At 41.7% G+C, this 20,883-nt stretch overlaps 1 pseudogene; it reads left to right on the plus strand.

Annotated features, from left to right (window-relative positions):
• Positions 1 to 2,774: 2,774 nt before the first annotated feature.
• On the plus strand, positions 2,775 to 5,503 carry LOC148121489 (pyridoxal phosphate phosphatase PHOSPHO2-like; annotated as a pseudogene).
• Positions 5,504 to 20,883: the final 15,380 nt, after the last annotated feature.

The raw sequence follows: 20,883 nt of genomic DNA on the forward strand, positions 1-20,883 counted from the left end.
CGAGACATGTCTGAAGTTTGGGAGAGGCAGGCTGTCAGCAGTAATGGTGTCCCTTTCCCGGGAGTTAGATGGTGAAGACCAGAGCTGAGCCCAGCCAACTCTAGCACCTTGTTCAGCATTCCCAGGTCTCACGGGCCTGAGGCAGCCACTGGGGTGCAAGTCACTCTCCCTTGCTTGAACCTGGGCAACCTGGGTTCACATGCATAGCAACTGTAGGAGAGGGGAAGATAGGGACGGAGCAGAGAGCTTCACCCCAAGGCTGGTGTCACATGTGTGATGGGCTTCAGCCCCGGACTTCCCATACAGCACTCATGAATGTAGAATTCACTGGAAAGGACAATTCTAAGCTCATTTTGTGTGTGTCTTTTCTTAAGATTCGCAAATCATCGAGATGTCGAAAGAGGTGTTGAAACTAGCAAGTTCACTCCAAAAAAGTTAAAGGGGGTCAAACCCAATCCTGATGAGTCTCGTAACCTCCTGTACTGTGATCAGTGTAAGATCTGTGCGGATTCTGGCACCCCGCCACCTTGTTATTGTGACACCAACAAAGGACCCTGACATGGCTGAGGCAGAACCCAAAATTATCACAATCAGTATTTTTTTTGTCAGTAGAATATTTTAGTTTTCAAATTAATTTCTGTTATGTTTTTACTCTCATTTACTCTCTACTATGGTTTTATGTTATTTGTGTAAACACACAATAATAAAATAGTCTTATACCTTCACATGGTGGTGCTGATGGTTATGAACGTCATTTTTTTCTATCATTTTAACTCATTTTGAGGCTTGAGTCTATATTACTATGTTGCAATATAAGCAGAGAATTAGAGTAAAAAATTAAAAAGGGCATGTAGGCAATATTAAAGAAGGGATATCATTTTGTGAAATGCCTAAATTTTAGTAATATTTTAAAATTAATTTTCAGACTGTAACTGCCTTAGCTTAAGAGAAAAATGATTCCTCTGAGATGACTTTTTCAGGGCTAAACTCTGGTTGAATTTTCTTACATGGGATTCATTTTTCTTTTTTCCTACTTATATCCTCTTTAAACCATATTGTATTTACAATTTAATTTTTAAATTGAAAATAGATTTTTCCATACAATCTATTCTGTATATGCTTCCAAATGGCCCAACTCCTCCCAGATCCACCCCACCTTCCCACCCACTGAAGTCCATACTCCTGCTTGCTCTCCTTCATTAGAAAACCAACAGGAATCTAAAGAAAAAATAAAATAATAAATGAATTCAAGTGGGACAAAACAAACAAAAAGAAAAATAAAGAGCCAAGGAAAATGTACGAGAAACACATACGGACACAGAGACATACACACTGGCACACACAGAACTAGAACTTCTATGGAAGTCTACTGACAGAACCCAGTAGTTGTTCAGTCCATGAAGCTGGATGTCTCAGCGGGTCTTCAGTGTACACCAGAATCCTGGAAAACGCAGGCTCTGAGGCCAGTGAAGGAATGGACTTGCCAGAAAGAGCAGGGAGCAGGGGTGGGGGTGAAGAGCAAAGGGCAAAGTTCCTTCCCCCATCTCCTTATGCAGGCTACCACCAGGTGGTGGGGCCCAGATTAAAAGTGGGTCTTCCTACTTCAAATGATTTAAGAAAAAAAATCCCTCACACCTGCTTAGATTTTAATTAATTCAGATGTAGTCAAGTTGACTACCAATAATCATCACCGCAAGTCTAACCCCTTCTCAACTTGCCACACAATGATATCTCCTTATGTCATCCTTAATTCCCAAATGAAAACAACAGCCAGGTCATTATTACACCCAACCTGATATAACTACCCCATGTACAAGTACAAACACATTCTATATTTAACCACGTCATAATTACATGAAATGTGATATAAATATCCCTCATACAACTGCAAACACACTCTTCATTTTAGAATAAGTGGTGATATCCCTTGAAGGACATCCTTTTAGTATCTCAAACTTAAACATAACAACCACTGGTATTCTCTTAATTGATGCTACATTACCTGATAAGAAATAAGGAAGGAAAATACAAATACTTGTACAAACACATTCTTAACAATATTACAGAAACACTCATGTCAATTATAATCCACAGTTTCATTCCTGATGGGTCTGTGTCCTTTGTCTCCCTGCCTGGATTAGGCTATAGCTTCCCATTGACTTTAATTGCAGGGCTTGGTAGCACCAAGAGATACCTAAAGTCTTATACTTCAGACATAAGTTTTCTTCCCTCCCTTGTGGAGAAGCAATCAAATCTCTCCACGGTAATCTTCATCAATCACTCTTCCCAACACTGTCATGCCTTTGTCTTAAGGGCATCCGAAGCCCAGAGTGGCCAGGGGAAGCCCTGAGTTTCAGTCTAATGGAATGTTTGTTGTCTCCTGGCAGAAGTGCTGCCCCTCCTGGAACCAAAACTTCTAGGCCAGAAGAACTTAAGGTCATGGGGACTGAAAGCAAAAAGGTTCCTAGTGAGCCACTAGGGGTGACAGTAAGTGGAACCTTCCTTTTTCTACCCTTTGATTCCTGCACCCCTGAATTCCCGCTAGAGGAGAACACACTCCACAAACTGGAGCCGAGTCAAAGCATACACCCTGTGGAGAACTCTAGCCCAGCCCTTCAGGCTACTCCACCTAATTGACTTTGTAGTTGTGTCTTCTAAAGGCCATTCCATCTGTCTGTCAGGGCAGCTGCTTCAGGACAGGGGGCCTACTATCACACTTCCTTGGCTGGGAAGTGCGTTCCTGGGTCAGAAGCAATACTGTGTGGAATTCTATAATGGCGCATAAGGAATTCTGTAAGTACACAGATGGTGATTTTGGCAGAGGCAGTATACGCCAGCACAAAACTCACTGCGCCTATGCACCCATTATGGGCCAGGCCATTACAAACACGGCTTTGTCCGTGCTGCCCATTACAGTAACTATCACCTTGTCTTTGGCAAGTCAGTGCAGCCGCACGGCCCTCACTACATCAGGACCCAACTAAACCTTGCACATTGTTCCTGTGTACGTCAAGTCATCTCAGGTTACTTAGAACCCCCAAGAAATGCAATGTCAAGGTGGGACAAATCACTGTCACACCGTATTGTTTCTGGAACGGTGACAAGAAACAGCCTGCATGTGCTCAGCACAAAGTTCTATGTCAAATATTTTTGAGTCACGCTTAGTTGACTCTTTAGATGCAGCCAACCTCATGTACATGCACATATTCATATGGGTAACTGCCTAATGAAAAGAAAATCAATCTTTTCAGCTACTGTGAAACCATGGTTTCATCTTTCTCTACTGTCACATCAGGAAAATTCTCTCTTCCCGACTGTCTCAGTGTGTCCCAGACCTCTGCATTTCCTTCTACCTGCATCCATTAACCAGAGCAGACAACAATCTGAGTACCTATTACATTTATAGATGTAAACAGTGTGGGCAGTGACATGGAGCATGCCCAACTCTCACTGCTCCAAGCCTCCAAGCTGCCCTGCAAACACTGTACCACTGAGCTAGAGTCTCAGCCCCATTGCAGTCACTTCCAAGACATTGCTCAAGCTCAGCCGATCACTCACAAGTCAAGGTCAAGGTCCCTCAGGGCTTTCTTGGCTTCTCTGCATAGGAACGCTTTGGACATGGCCTCCATTTCCATTTAATACACACTACTGCCACTCTGTTGAACCTTACACAAACTGTATCACTGCTTCTGTTTCCCTTTAAAAATGGGATCATTTTTTAGCTGGGCACAGGACCTTTAATCCCAGCACTTAGTAGATAGTGACAAGAAGATCTCTATGTTCAGGGCAGCCTAGTGCCCTTAGTGAATTCCAGGACAGGCAGCTATAATAGAGAGATCCTGTCTCAAAACCAACCAAAATAAAACAAAAATGGGTTTTTTTTGTTTGTTTGGTTGTTTTGGGTTTGTCCCACAGCAAAAATCAGGAACATTGTAGAGCTCTATGCTTAATGTAAGTTTTCCTCCAGCTGGGATTTTTGGGAGCTTATGAGACTCTAACATACTGGACTGCAAGATGTCTCAGTGGGTAGAGAACCTGAGTTCAGATCCCCAGAACCACAAAGCTGGGTTACACTTATCTGTAATCCCTGTGAAATGGGAGGCAGAGGCAGCCGGATGCTCGGATCCCCGCAAACCTGCTAGACTGGTGTAAACTGGATGCAGTCAGAGATGAAGAGGCCTGTTTCAAGCTTGGCAACCAAAATTCTCCTCTGATCTCCAAGTATGTAAGTATGTGTCTACATTCACATAAAGACACACACACACACACACACACACACACACACACACACGGGTGGGGGGAAGGGGTGGATAGAAAGATTTTAAAAAGTAGCCTTCATTGGCGGCGCCTGCGCAGTGAAGAGCAGCATGGCTGGACCAGCTATCGCGATCCTACCTTTTCTTCAGGCTGGAGGACCAACTGGTGGATGCTGGAATGGATGATGGCTGCCAGCTGAGAATGGGCCCGGGTCAGTGAGGAGCCCTCCGTTCTGCCAGGCCACTGTCCCCTTCCGCACCCACTGGGCTAGTGGGGAGCCGGCCAGTGTGCCAGTCGAGGGTAAGACTCAGTGCGAGCTCCCTCACTGCTCCTCGCGGGCTGAGGTTTTCTGTCAGATATTCCACTGCAATAATGCTGGAGTTACATCAGAACAGTTTTTCTGCACACAGAAATGGAGAAATGTTTAAAGACAGCTGACAAATTAAAGATTTTAATGACCTAAGCTCCTTGCTGAAATAAGATTAACTGGATGGCAAGTGCCATCTAGGGTAACCCAAATCTGTTACTGGAACCACGAAAGTTTTGCTGGTGGTTGGCTTTGACAATACAATCATAGATGACAATGATGACACCCGGATTGTACAGTGTGCTCCAACAAAAAAAAAAAATCCTATGGAACTGCAAGAAGGCGTTCTGGACAGAATTTATGGGCAGAGTCTTTAAGTATCTGGGAGAGGAAGGTGTGAAAGGAGACGAAATCAGAAGAGCCGAGACATCAATGCCTTTCACTTCGGGGACGGTAGAGCTTTTTAGGTTTCTAAGGATGAATAAGGATGCATCTGATTGCATCATTATTTCAGATCCAAACTCCATCTTCATAGCTTAGGCTTAGAAGCTACTGATTTTCATGATGTCTTTGATAACGCGTTTACTAATCCAGCAGCTTTGATAACAGTGGTCGCCTCACGGTGAAAAATTGCCATGCTCGTTCTTGCAATAGGTGCCCGAAGAACCTTGGTAAAAATGCAGCTTTGGTAGAATTTATAGATACACAGTTACAGGAGGGAGTGGATATGCACAGATTGTTATACAGGAGATGGTGGAAATGGTGTCTGCTCAGTTCCCTTTCTAAGGAAATGGTGTTGCCATGAGACGGAAAGGATGCACTCTCCATGGAACTCTGGCCAGAAGGTCTCAAAATCTTGAGCCTATGGAATCTTCTGTTCTGGTTTGGTCTTCAGGTGTTGAAATAATTTCTCATTTACGATTTCTAGTGAAGGAGTAATGTGCCAACAAAAAATTTTAACAGTCATCAACAGCTCTTCAATACTCATAAAGCAATACAGTTTTAGGGATCACGTCACAGGGCCACTCCTAATGTCTAACATGGAGAACATATTTTTCAACCTGCCGATGACCCTAGCATATGAGGACAATGTCACAGCTCAGAAGCACCTATTTTTCCTTTCCTAGGTCTGGCCTTGAGACTGGTGAATGGTAGCCACAGGTGCAAGGGCCAAAGAGATCATACAATAGTACCTGGGGCACAGTGTGTGATGAGAGCTGGGACCTGACAGATGCCAAGGTGGTATGCCAGTGGCTTGGCTGTGGTGAGGCCATGTCAGCCCCAGCTGAGAGCTACTTTGATAAAGGCATGCGCCATATCATGCTGGATGATGTGCAGTGCATGGGGGATGAAGCCAAAGTGTGGCAATGTACACAAGACAAATGGTCCTCCCACAACTGTGGGCACCATGAGAATGCCAGCATGGTTTGCTCAGGTGAGTGGCATGGCTTGCAACACCCCTCAGAGACAGAGCTCTGCCAGCCCCAGCCATTGGGAAGGGAGATGTCAATACCAGAAGGCAAGCTGTAAGCAATGAGCTCTGGGATTTGAGCCAATTTTAAGTCAGTTTACTTAAGAGTTAGTTTTTGAGCATAGATTCCAGCATCTGTAAATTGTTCAAAATCTCATCTTGAAGACAGCACTCATATGAATGGTCAGTATTAGCAGACATCTTATACCTGCATGGTTGTGTGCTGGTAGCAATCCAGTATCCACCAACGGTGCTGTGAATGCCAAACTGTCCTACAACCAGTGCATCTGAATTCTCAGTTCACACCGACGGCTAACGTAGAGATGAGAGCATCTGTACTCGGCTGATCAGGCCCTCAAAGGCATATCCAACCCCACACGCAGGACCACATTCTCTAAGTATTGCCTGGCTGAGGTCCTTGGATAAAGACCCAGCTTATCTCTGTGACAGAGGCTCTGTCAGCCCAGTAACTGGCCAACATCAAACAAACCATGCTGTACCTGAACCATAGGGGCATTGTGTGCTCCCTCACTCCAACTCTCTGATTCCCTCACTAGCCTGGTTGAGTCTTAATTCTAGTTTTCCAGTGGCCCAGAGCCGAACATGTCTGAGACTAAACAAAATGCTTGATTTTTATGGGGAGTTATGTGACCAACTTATTTAATCTGTTTCTCACCATGACAATTGTCTTTGAATAGGTATTGATGACACACCAAGCAGAGGACCAGCAGGTACTGCCTGTCAATATATGTACTCAGTTGCCAGGGCCCTCATGGGTGAAAATCGGTTACCCTTCAAGTTCTGAAGCTAGAGGGGAGGGCCCAATTAGATACTCTGTTTCTAATCACCAAAGGCACTAATGTATGACAGTGACAATATGGTGGGGCTGAACTGCTGCAGATGGTGGAAAGATGAGAGAGAGAGAGAGAGAGGGAAGGGATCAGATCTACCAAAGATGAAATCTCTTGGGTACTGACTGGTTCAGTAGAGAGAGGACCAACCAGCTGCTGGCAGTGGTGATCATGTCATGAGATTCTAGATGGAGTAAGGAACCAGCAGTTCCAGGTCATCTGCAGTGGCCCCTGTCCATATTCTTGAGGTTCAAATGTGCAAGATCCCAAGAGTCAGGGCCAGCTCTGCTCACTGAGCACAGGGGATGGGTGCCTACAAAGTCCAATAGTCTTCTATGTTTTATGAAAAATTTGAATGTGAATACAAATTCTTGATTACGACCTTTTTTTTTTTCTGTGCATTTTCTAGACTGCTCCGGTGACATCATCACAGGTACTGCAGCTCTTCTTGTATGTGCTGCTCCTCCACTTGAACTCATCCTGTCTCTGGCTGACGCCCTTTCATGTTTAATACATAAGAAGCTGCTACATAGGCGTTTACAGCTAATCACACACCAAATCAAGAGTTTGACACTAACTGCAGAATTCACCTTGGTCTCGATTTCAGCTCCAATTTGTACATAATTTTTAAAAGATAAGCTTTGGTGTGTTGTAACTTGAAAGGTTGGTGCTGAGCAAATACCTACTTTAATATGAGAAGCTGCTGGCTGGGGTTATTTGGGGCTTCACCAAGAGGCCAGGCTTTGTTAGGGCAAGGTTGGAGGCAAGACCAATGTTTCCTTGGTGAACGTGTGCCGCTGTCTTCCCTTGGATCGCTAGAGTGGGAAGTTTCTAGTTTGAGGTGAGTTGGTAGTTTCTAATTACTTACAACAATCTATACTGAGTGACTTTGGTTTGCTTCTGGAGGAACTGAAATGCCAGATCAGTTTAATAGCCTCCTAATTACTTCTTTTCATAAAGTCAATGTGTGATCCTCAACCTTCCTAATGCTGTGACCCTTTAATACAGTTTCTCATGGTGATCCCCATCCATAAAATTATTTTGTTGCTACCTCAAAACTGCAATTTGGCTGCTGTTATGAATTATAATGTGAATATCTGATAAGTAGGATATCTGATATGTGACCCCTGTTGGGGTCACAATCCCAGGTTAAGAATCACGGATCTAATCTGAGTTGTTTGATCTACAGCATAGCATAGTGGGTTTGCACATATAAACCTGTCTGGGGACCTGGGTGCATAAGGCCTGTTCAATTCTAGGTGCTATCATTTTACCAACACAAAGGGAATGGCCTTCATCTGCCAGAAGGTTGATGCTGAGGCTGGGGATGTAGCTCATTTGGGAGAGAGCTTGTCTAGCACACAGGAGCCCTGGGTTCAGGCCCTAGCGTTGTACAAAACAAGCCCAGATGGTACATGCCTATTCCAGCCCTCAGGAGTGGAGGCTGGATGATCTCAGGAGTTCAGGGTCACCCCCTAGCTATATAATCAGCCTCAACCACTTTAGCCCTGTCTCAAAAAAGAGTTTTGTTTTTTTTTTTCTGGCTGGAGTCATGGCTCATCATTTAAGAGTGCTTGCTGTTCTTAGAAAGGTCCTCAGTTCTGTTCTCAACACCTGCATCAGGCATCTTAGAACTTCTTGTAACCCCAGTTCCAAGGGACCCAATGCCTTCTGTTCTCCACAGACTGTGTACTCACACACTGTCATGCACATTTGCACATGTGTGTGCGCATGTACACACACACACACCCCAATAAAAAAGACATCATAACGAAAAAGGAAAGCAGTCCTAGCCTAAGTCTTCCTACATCTTTTTGTTGGTACAGCTATTTTTCTTCAGACTCTACAGCTCATACCCACTTCACATTTGAGATCCAGTCTCAGTGCTGGGTTATAGGTGTGCATCCCCAACTCTGTTGTTTTCTTTACTTCTGGTTTCTTGTGTCTCTTCTTTGTTTTCTTCACTGAAAACAAAACAAAAAGCACCATGTCTCCTCATGGGATTTTCTCACTTTTTTACAGATGAAAATCTCCAGTGTGGTGGTTTGCTCATAAATAATTAAGGCTCCTTCTCCAGTTTTAGGTATCCTAAAAAAATATCCCACCAGTGTCCTATGTGCCTGGGACTGAAGGCATAAGTCACAAACAGTCCCACACCAGTTTGGAATTATGATTAATAGAATGGTTATTTATTTAAAGGGGAAAAACTTATAGATCACCGTCCCAGACAACAGCCCTCTGCATGATCAGGAAAGGAGTCTAGTAGCCGGAAGCAGAGCTGGAAGCAAGAGAGCGAGCGGAGGAAATGTTCTTTCCTTTTTTAAAGAGAGAGAGAACATACCCCAATGGGCTGGTATCTCAGCGGGTATTAGCTGAAGGAGTGGAAGGAGTTCCCGCAGCACCTCCCCCTTTTGTTTAATTAAGAGAGTTCTAAACCTACTACGAAATTATATACAATAAGAACAAATATCCTATTCTAACTAGCTTAAGTCTTGTATAATAAATAACTTTGCCAAGTCATGAGAGGAAAGTAGCTACATTTATATAGTCTTTAACCCCATCGAAGATCTGAGAAGGGAAGTAATGTTACCTGAGTAATTAGGAAGTGCAATCAAACAGCTTCCAAAACATGCAACAAATCACAGAAACAACTGGTTACCTGGGCAACAACCCAAAGTCACGTTTGTAGCGTTGAAGCAACCAACTTTGGCTAAGGCCTAATGTAACTGACATACCATTTTCAAAGGCAAGAAACTTTTCAAAACTATCTTACCCTGTGCTGACAGAATATGACAGTCCTGTTTTATCCATTTACGGATACTCTGTATCTCTGTCTGTGGTTGAGGTATGGGCATTTCTTTTCCCAAGGCCAATTCTGCCAAGAAGAAAGGCTCCAGGTGGAGTGTCTTTGGTGCTCAACATTCTCTCAAGAATAGATCGGTGTTGCCTGGAGTGATTGTGTTTCATTACCATGGAACTCTGAGTTAGATTAAAGGCAATTTTCTACAGCTCTTTGAAGAGGTTGAAGATTATCTATCTATACTGAATATAATCTCTATGTATCTAAAGAGCCTGATTATAAATTATAAATGACAAACATAGATGACTATTGATCTATATAATTCTCAATACCTATATAACTTAAAAACTAAGACAATAAACAACTGTGCAATAAATGAAGACATTGACCTCCATATGTAAACAATGTACAAGTACACTTTGCAATATGGTAAATATATATCAATACATAAACAATATATAAGTATCTTAATCAGAGGTAGAAATGTACACTGCAATATGGTAAATATACATATATCAATACAAAATATATATCAATACATAAAAATGTTTTAAACATAGAAGCATGCATACATACAATAGTCACTATAATTTAACTTTGTATCAATATACAAGAATCGATACCAATATAATTGTCTAAAAACAATAACTCACAAGTACCAATCTATTATACCATCATCCAATTATCCCTCTTCTTTTTTTTTCAAAAAGATCCCTGAGCTTATAAAATTCCTCTCCCAACCCTCAGCCGTATACTAATTATAATCAATCCTTAAATGATATCCCTAAACCCAAGGGAAAACTTTACTGGGAGAGGGGATATTGTCCTCTAGAATTAGTTCCAGATGTCATGGGGGTGACGTTCTCTCTGGGGGGTGCTGTGAAAGTAAAATGATGGTTAAATTTCAAGATTAATATCTGGTAAGATTGCAAATAGTCTCTGAGTATTTTGGTGGAGGTCTGGCCAGAATGTTGTAAAGGATGTGCACCATTTCAGATAACCAAGTTGGAACCATCTTGTGCAGCTGGTACCCAAAACAGGTCTTGTAGTAGCACTATCAGAATCATGATGTCATATCAACCAGGTGGAGTTGTTGTTATGGGGCCCCATCTTCTTCATGGAAACTTCAAATGTTACTGCAGGAAAAACTCATTGTTCATTGTGGAAAACTTAAACAATCATATAGACATATACAGATATACATATATTAAATGAAAGGTATGATAGACATATTCAATGAAAGGTATGATAGATATGAAGCAAATCAAAGACGTTGTCTAAACTCATATTTCTTTCTGTCCCATATCATGGCTCTTGACATGAGACAGAAACTCCAGAAACTCTGGGTTTTTCTTTAAACAACAGGCTTGGAATTAGAGAGGGACTAAGCCAGAGTCCAACTCAAAAACCAGCTCTATAAATTTAGAAATATAATATAGTATATCTTAGATTTTTATATATACAGAACCTGTTCAGTTTTCTTGATAGTCCCTATTGGGTAGTTATTTTTCCATCTGTCAGTATTCAAACATTCAGGATCTCTTGAATTTTTCAAAGATGAGTGTTTTCCTGTGGAGATAAGAAGAGAACCCTGCCCCCATTCTATATGTTTTTCTTACCACCTGTATGATTATCATCATTGTGGATGAGCTGTCATTTCTCCTTTCCAAGAGGTTTCTACTCTTCAAATCGAAATTTATTAATTTTGATGTTGTCCACAATTTTTCTTCTCCTGTGGAAACAAGAGCAAAACCCCTTCCCCAACGTAGCACATCTCCTGGCTTCCATTGAGAGGTCAGCACATTTTTGAAATAAACCGGTTGATTTAGTTCAGCAGACTTTTCCATTATCCAATGTCTTTCTGCTGCTGTTGTTCCTTTCTCATTAGCGTTAAGAAAATTCAAGGTTAATAAAGCTTTATGCAATCTATTTCTGGGGGTATTTTCTGTCCCTTTCTGTTTGTTCAGCATATCCTTTAAAGTATGATTTGATCTTTCTATAACTGTCTAACCTGAAGGATTATTTGGTATACCTATAATGTGTTTTATATTATAATAAGAAGAAAAGCATTTTATTTTCTTAGATACATATGCTGGACCATTGTCTGTCTTTATTTGTGCAGGTATACCCATGATGGCCATAACTTCCAATAAATGTGTGTTTATCAAATCAGCCTTTTCTGAACTCAGGGCAGTTGCACATGTATTGAATGCCTGAATACATGTCTGTGGTGTGGTGTACATATTTTAATTTACCAAATTCCATAAAGTGGAACACATTCATCGCCAGATTTCGTTCCTTTGAATACCCTTTAGGTTACTCCCTGCAGGCAACAGTATTTGATTATAGAAAGAACAAGTAGGACTTCTCCTTATAATCTCCTTAGCTTGCTGCCATGTAATGGAAAACTCTTTCTTGAAGCCTTTACTATTGACGTGATGTTTTTTATGAAATTCTGAGGCCTGCAACACACTTCCAATCAATAACTGATCAATTTCAGCGTTACCTTGTGCTAGAGGACCAGGCAGACCCGTATGGGATCGGATGTGTTTTATATACATAGGACAAAGCCTATTCCTGATTATGTCTTGCACCTGGATAAACAATGAAGTCAATTCTGTATCATCTTGTATAAATTCAGTAGTTTCAATATGCAAGATAACTCTTTCTGCATATTGTGAATATGTAACTATATTAAGAGGTTCTTTGAAATCCCTTAGCACCATAAGAATGGCATATAATTCTGCCTTCTGAACAGAATTATAAGGGCTTTGTTCCACCTTACTCAACTCATCAGATTTGTAACCTGTCTTCCCTGATTTATTAGCATCAGTATAAAATGTACATGCTCCAGTTATTGGGGCATCACATACAATTTGAGGAGGAATCCAAGAAGTTCTCTTTATGAGGTTAAGTCTATCACTTTTGAGATAGTTGCTATTAATTTCTCCCAAAAATTAGCATAAGCTCTTTGCCATGGTTCATTGTCTTCCCATAACTTTTTTATTTCATTAGTAGTAAAAGGCACTATAATTTATGCTGGGTCTATACCTGATAGTTGACAAAGTCTCAGTTTACCTTTTATAATTAATTCAGAGACCTTTTCCACATAAGTTTTTAATTTTTTACTTGGTTTATGTGGTATAAATATCCATTCTAAAATAATATCTTCCCTCTTCATTAAAATCCCTGTAGGAGAAATTCTGGAAGGCAGTATGACTAGGATACAACTAAGATTTGGGTTCACCCTATCCACATGTGCCTCCTGTAATTTTTCGTTAGCCATTGTCAGTTCCTTTTCTGCTTTAGCTGTTAATTTTCTAGGACTATTCAAATCTTTTTCACCATTTAAATTTTGGTTTAAATGAACTATTAGATCAGGTGTTATCCCAACAGCTGGTTGTAGACTGGAAATGTCTCCTAAGAATCTTTGAAAGTCATTAAGAGTTCATAACCGGTTTCTCCTAATTTGTGCCTTTTCTGTCCTAATTTTCTGTAAACCTATTCTGTAACCTAGGTAATTAACAGAATCTCCTCTTTGAATCTTTTCAGGAGCAATTTGTAATCCCCATTTAGGCAAGACTTCCTTTACTTCTTCAAACATCCTTTCTAAAGTATCTATATTTGAATCTGATAGCAAAATGTAATCGTAAAGTATAGACTTAGGAAATTGCTTATGAATTATTTTCAATGGCTGACTTACAAAATATTGGCACAATGTGGGACTCTTGAGCATCCTCTATGGGAGAATAGTCCATTGATATCTCCTAGTAGGCTGAGAATTATGATAAGTAGGCACTGTGAAGGCAAATTTTTCTCTATCCTTTTCTTGTAAAGGTATAGTGAAAAAACAATCTTTCAAATCAATAACTATAAGAGGCTATCTTTTGGGTAATAGAGAAGGCAAAGGAATTCCAGACTGTAGCAGACCCATAGGTTGAATTACTTTGTTGACAGCTCTTAGATCTGTCACCATTCTCCATTTACTATATTTCTTTTTTTTTTTTTTACAACAAACACAGAAGAATTCCAAGGGCTGGTTGATTCTTCAATATGGTGAGCATCTAGTTGCTCTTGTAGCAGCTGTTCCAAAGCCTGTAATTTATCTTCAGCTAGAGGCCATTGATTGATCCATATTGGCTTCTCAGTTAACCATTTTAAAGGTAGGGCTGTTGGTAACTCTAAAGGTTTGCTATTTTCTGTATGTTCTTGTACAGCATGAATGGCTGGTGACCTTTTCCCATAATACCTCATTATATTCTTCTCAGAATTATGAGTTCCTGGAACTACAGGAATGTTAATCTGGGTATTCCATTGCTGTAGCTGGTCATGGCCCCATAAATTTATTGTAATGTTGGCTATATATGACCTTAATCTTCCTATTTGCCCTTCAGGTCCTATGCATTCAACCCATCTCATGTTTTGTTTTATATGAGATAGGGTTCCAATTCCCAGGAACTGAACATCTACCTCTTGAAGAGGCCAATTCGGATGCCAAGATTCTGGAGTAATGATACTTACATCCGCACCTGTGTCTAATAAGCCTTCAATAAAACTGCCATTTACACAAACTCTTAGCTTTGGTCTTTGATCGTTAATAGAAGTCTGCCAAAATATATGTTTATTCTGTCCTACTGGATTTTTTGACTCATCCTCCACATGTAACCCATCATTTAGACCAGTATTGCCCTTTAGGTGACAATACAGGAGACATTGGAGTTTTCAATTTTCTTGGTGAGACATGTTCTCCACTGTAACTGGGAATGACTGGACCACTTTTGGCTTGGGGGACTGTGAGAGGCCCCTCAAGGGGTTTCCTGATGATAGCAGGTTGCCTTGTCTGTTTGTTGTTGACCTACATTCGTTGGCCCAATGTTGGCCCTTACTACACCTCCTATATATACCTGAAGGCCGAGGTCTCCTATTTTTGTCATTCCCAGAGGAGATATTATTCCTGGAAATTCTTTGTCTGCAATCCCTTTTCAGATGTCCTAACTTACTACAATTAAAACACCTGGCAGTTTGATGTCTGCTCATAGCTTTGGAAATCGCTTCTCCTACCCAAGATTCATCATTACAGCCAAACGTCTCAACATTCATTGTATGCTGAATCCATTCATCCATAGGTGCTTATCTAGACTTTAAAAGCCCAATTATCTTTTTACATTTTATGTTTGCATTTTCAAAAGCCAGAGATTCAAGAATTAATTATCTAGCTTCTGGTTCTGTTACTCCTATTTGTAGAGCCTTAATTAACCTGTGCAAAAAGTCAGTAAATGGTTCTTTCTGTCCCTGCCTAACTCTGATATATGATTTGACCCGTTTCCTCGGATCTTGTATTCTATTCCAAGCATTCAAGGCTGCTTTGTGACATAGGGACAATACTTCTTCATCGTAAAGAGCTTGGACCTGTGGATCAGTGTACACTTCTACACCAAGAATTTGATCTTGGGAAACCTCCACACCTTTTGCTCTCCCTTGCTGTTCCATATGTTTGGTTTCTTCTCTGAAATAAATTCCAAACATCAAGGAAGGTCCGTCATCTAAAACTGCAGACACTAACTGAGAAAAATCACAGGGGGTAGCTCTGACATTAGAAGCCCAAGTTCTTATCATTTCCTTAACAAATGCAGAGTGCAAGCCATAATTAATGACAGCTTGCTTAATTTCTTTTAGATCATTCATTCCTATTGCCTTCTATCTAGCTTCTTTGACTCCCTTTGAGCCTTTAGAAGTTGATGCTTTGTCAGAATAAATTACAGGGTATGACGCTAAAACTCTGTGTAAACCAGTTCTGACAGCCAGTGGTGACATTGTATCCTGTCCTTGTGCCTTCTTACTCTGTTCACCAGCTCCAATAATTTCTTGAATCATTTCTAATCTTTTTATCATTGTCTCTCTTAAAGCCTGAATCTCCTGACCTGCATGTGTTTCTAGTGATTTCACTAAGGTATCAATTTTTTGGTCCCCATTCTGCATCTGTGATTCCAAGGTTTTAATTTTTTCCTTCAGAGATGACGTGTCCTCCTTGAGCTTTTTTTGTATATCATGTAGATTCCCATCCTGGAGGTACATTCTGTCTGTTACCTTATCAAAACTTTGTGATAATGTCTGAACATCAAATTCAACAGCCTGAACCCTTTCAGGTAACTTCTTAGTACCCTTAGATATGGAGTCAATTTTGCCTGTTATAGTATCCACTTGTTCAGATAACCTCTGATTTTCAATAATTTTAATCCTTTCAACTAGTCATTCATTATTAGTCCGTAAAGATTGTATCATTCTTAGGAGTGCCATATTCTTCCTTAATGATAGAATATGGAAAAGACAACTAAAATATATTAACCAGTAAATTGAGGTATCCCCATAGTCATATAAACCTCGCTTGATATAATCCATTGTATTAGTAAAGAAAGCAGTAAAATTTGCATTGGAAATGAAAACTGCCATATTACCTATTATTCATCAGATGGCGCTGTTGCCAAGTCATGACTAGAACCACTGCAAAGTTGACAGAAACGGGGTCCTGTTTCAGTGCCTGCCTTAGTGTTTGTTAAAAACTGTGAAATATGAGTTGCTCAACAAAGTAAATGTAATTAAATTAATTCCATACATGGAACCAGAAACCCAGAATCCAGGCGTAGAGAAGAGCAACCCGGAAGTCGGAAGCCGCGTATGCCTCCACATGACAGAGCCACCCCGAGGGGTTGCAGCTTTCGGCAACTGGCAACTGCTTGAGCTCTGATTTGTGCCACTTAAGCGCTGCGCCTGCAAGGGGGATTTAAAAACAACTCAGAAAAGACAAACCAGGAGGACAGAGACTATCTGGGCTTCTGGAGCCCGGGAGGCGTGGAGTTTAGATCCATGTGGGGAGGCAAACAATAGGGTGCATGGGGACTTGAAGCCAATCTGAGGCGTGTAAAGAGAAAATATAAAGAATTGCAACAAGAAAAGCCATTGTGTGATAATTTATATTGAACTGCTGGCTCCATGCACAGGGCACAGGCTGCGGCTGAGGGAGGGCTCGTGGCAGGCAGCCGAGTCGGGGGAAGAGAAGGTTCTAAAACCAAACGTTTGGGCGCCAGGTGAAGGTGTAAGTTACAAACAATCCCACACCAGTTTGGAATTATGATTAATAGAATGGTTATTTATTTAAAGGGGGAAAACTTACAGATCACCATCCCAGACAACAGCCCTCTGCATGACCAGGAAAGGAGTCTAGTAGCCAGGAGCGGAGCTGGAAGCAAGAGAACGAGTGGAGGACTGCAGCTGATGTAGGTGGGCCTTCTGTCTATGTGTTATTTTCATTGGTTAATAAAGAGACTGCCTTGGCCCTTTGATAGGACAGAAAATTAGGTAGGCAGAGTAAACAGAACAGAATGCTGGGAAGAGAGCAATGAGGCAGTTGCCATGGAGCCAGCCACCAGGTCAGACATGCTGTATCTTTTCCGGTAAGCCACCACCTCGTGGTACTACACAGATTATTAGAAATGGGTTAATCAAGATGTGAGAGTTAGCCAGTAACTAACTCTCTAGAGATAATGGGCCAGGCAGTGTTTAAATGAATACAATTTGTGTGTTGTTATTTCCGGAGCTAAGCTAGCCATGCGGAAGCCCTGTGGGGCGAAAAGCAGGCCTGCCCGCAGCTCTTCACTACATGCCACTCCTTTTTTAAAGAGAGAGAGACCACGCCCCTGTGGCTGAAGGTGCAGAAGAAGCTCCCGTACCATGGGACATACAAGTGGATAGCAGCGCTCACCTCAGACTTTGAAGTGGTCAAATGAGTGAATATTTTCTGCCTATACAGCTATCATTACTTGGCTTTGTACACATCAGTTTTATTGCCTCTTTGCCAGACACAACAATGCAGTTGCACACATGAGCTCCTAAAAGATGAAAATTCATGTGCAAGACCAAAATAATATCAAGTCAGCCACAGCCCCAACATGCATGAGTGAGGGACTCATAATGTCCCACTCCTTTCTGAGAAGCTGTTGGCAATTAGAGGTTACTGGGGGAGTGAGAGCCCCTTTTCTTCAGGGATACAGGCACTGAGAAATTACCTATGCTCCTGTAGAAGGTCCCATACCCATGTACACACAGAAAGCACAAAATGTATTTAATGGGTAGCAAATTTAAAATAAAACAATTGCGGTGGCATATGCCTTTTAGTTTGGCATTTAAGAGGCAAAAGCAGGCAGATCTCTGTGAGTTCAAGACCAGTCCTGGCTACATGTGAAACCTGTCTCAAAATAAAAAACAGGTAAAAACAAATAAAATTTCAAAGAAGAGAGCCTGTGAAGTTGGTGGAAAAGTGAGCTAATGGAGGAATTGAAGGGAAGGAACTGGGTCAGTCTGGATGCACACTGTACATACATGTATAAATATATATAAAACATAAAAAGCTATAATTCTCCGAAATGAGCTGTACCTTGAAATGCCTAGGATTGTTGATCAAAGTCATCAGCTTTCATCCAGAGACAGTAGATTGGAATTCATCTACGTGCCCATCAGCAGATCTGCTAAACAGATTTTTGGTACAGCACATGTCACTGTCATAGACTAAATGACTATAGCTACAGAATGAGATGCAAGAAAACAGTGGAAAATTGTCAGTCTGCCACAATTCTTGTGTAAGCTTCCTGTGGAAGGAAAAAGAACCGCTTCTGGAAAGTGGGGATAAAGTGGAGGGATCAGTGGGGATGGGAGATTCTCCTTCCTACCATAAGCCATCACTATCACTTAAATTTTATTCCATGAGTTTATAGCACACATTGAAAAGATAGTATTGAATTAAAATGTGAACAATTCAAAAGAAAATGAATTTAATTGTATTTTTGTAGATTTTTGTCTCAAATTTCTTTGTTTACCTTTGTTTACATTTTTTTGTCTTATTGGTCTTTTGCTTGTATATATTGAGCTACATTTTTGTTAGTGTGTGTGTGTGTGTGTGTGTGTGTGTGTGTGTGTATGTGTCTGTGCATGTGTTTGTCTGTTCCTGGCTTGTTTGTCTTTTAAAGAGAGAAAGAAAGGGCGTGGAGTTGGATGAGTGGGGATGGGTATGGGGGAATGTGACCAGAGCAACTTGTGTGAAAATATTTTTCTTCAATGCAAAACTAAAAGAATAAATTTAAAAGTAAAGAGGTACATTAACCACTACCAGGCACTCTTCCAACCTGTGGGAGGAGGTATGGGTTTGCAGTAGCTTTGCTTGACCCTTCCTGCAGCCATCTGGGAGTCACTTCTGGAGAAAAGGCTAAGGGAAGAAGTTTGAATGATGCCATTTCATCCACAGGATAGAAAACATCCATGGCTGCCCTTATGACATCACTGAGATTTTAGGTGGTCCACAAAGCGAATCATTTTCCCTGGGGAGATTCTGCTCAGAAACCATCCCAATATTTACCTCTTCTTCGAGCCACATGAGCATGGTGTTCCACAGTGGCGACATTGTCACCAAGATAGGATTCTATGAGTCTCGCAAGATGAGAAAGACCCAGTTAGGTCCTTTCATCATTTCAGCCACCGGTCCTGTTTGGTGGGGACACTGCATTCAGATGGATATTCTGTCAGCTGGGAGCGAGGGATCTGAACACTGCACTAGGATGGACATTCCGTCAGCTGGGAGCGAGGGATCTGATCACTGCACTCAGGTGGACATTCCATCCGCTGGGAGTGAGGGATCTGAGAGTGCTTCCCAAGCTTCTGGTCAGCCACAGCTCCTGAGATGTGAGTTGGAGAGGTTTATTGCTGAGCACATTGCTCTGGGTGATGAAGGCTTTCTGAGATTAGAGATCCGTTGACTGCTAGGAGAAAGGGGACTCAGCTAGCCTACGTTAGATCCTGTCCTATTCAAATCTATGTCAATCATGAGTTCACAAATGACAGAGCGATAGTGCTTCCATGCTCAATTATTGTCACCTTATAAAAGGCTATTGAAAGCCTTCTTTGAACTCTGTGAAATATAAAAGTAACCCAGGGACGTATAGGGGGATGTTAGCATCTCCTGGGCCAAATATCACATTTGTATCAAGTTCAAGGTGCTCAGCAGCCAGCTTTAACCCATAAGGTGCCTCCCCAGTGTGAGGGTTGAGCCCTCAAAGCTAACCAAGGCAGAGATCATGTCCTCCTTACTTTCATTGCTCATCAACATGGGATGCTTCAGGGCAGTGACCTAGCTTGTCTGCTTTTCCAGATGTGGCACTCAGGCTAGCTAATGGCAGCCACCCACATGAAGGCCATGTGGAGCCCCGCCAGCTGGGCTGTGCAGGAGCTGTGGCAACCACTGGCTGAGCACACTTTGAGCGAGGCCTTGGTCCCATGGTCCTGGGTGATGTAGAATGCATGGGAACGGAAGCCAGACTGTGGCAATGTCTGCACAGTGGCTGCTTTGCCCAGAACTGTGACCTCCATGAGGATACTGGTGTCATCTGCTCAGATGGGCTGGGTTCTGAGTCAGGTGGGTTCATGACTCTCCAGTTCTGGGAGTTTCCTATGCTACAACACATACATCAGGAAGGAAATCTAGGATAGTCCCAGGCCACTCTTCCCAGGCAACCTTTCTGCTAGTCAAGGTGTGATTTTAATTATCATATTCTTTAATCTGAATCTTTACTTTTGTGAGTTTCTTTACAAGGAAGCTTTAAACTTCATCAGCATAAACAGAGAGCCAGGGCCACATCCTGCAAATAGACCACACTTAAACCCAGACACAGTGCCTTAGTTACTCTCTATTGCTATGGTAAGACACAACTAACTTATAAAGAAAAGCAATTTATTTGAGGCTCATGTTCCAAGAGCTAGAGTCCATGACTACTGTGGTGAGGAGCATGGCAGCAGGTGGGTAGGGATGGTGCTGGTGCAGTAGCTGAGAGCTCACATCTTGATCCACACGGAAGCAGATGGAGTAAATTAGGATTGTCTTAAGCTTTTCAAGCTTCAAAGCCTGCCCCCAGGGGCACACCTCCTTCAACAAAGTTACACTTCCTCATTCTTCCCAAACAGTTCAACCAGCAGGGGCCCAATCATTCAAACATATGAGCCTAGGAGAACCATTCTCGCCAGAAGCAGTGACAATGAAATCATTGTCAGAACCGGAAATTTGTTTTTGAAAATTTGACAGGACCTGGACATGGCTAAATGTTTAAGAACACTAGCTACTCTCCCAGAGGCTCAAGGTTCAGTTCCCAGTACCCAC

The sequence above is a fragment of the Myodes glareolus genome, chromosome 7 (assembly GCF_982192425.1).
Source record: "Myodes glareolus chromosome 7, mMyoGla1.1, whole genome shotgun sequence".
In the NCBI taxonomy this organism is placed as follows: domain Eukaryota; kingdom Metazoa; phylum Chordata; class Mammalia; order Rodentia; family Cricetidae; genus Myodes; species Myodes glareolus.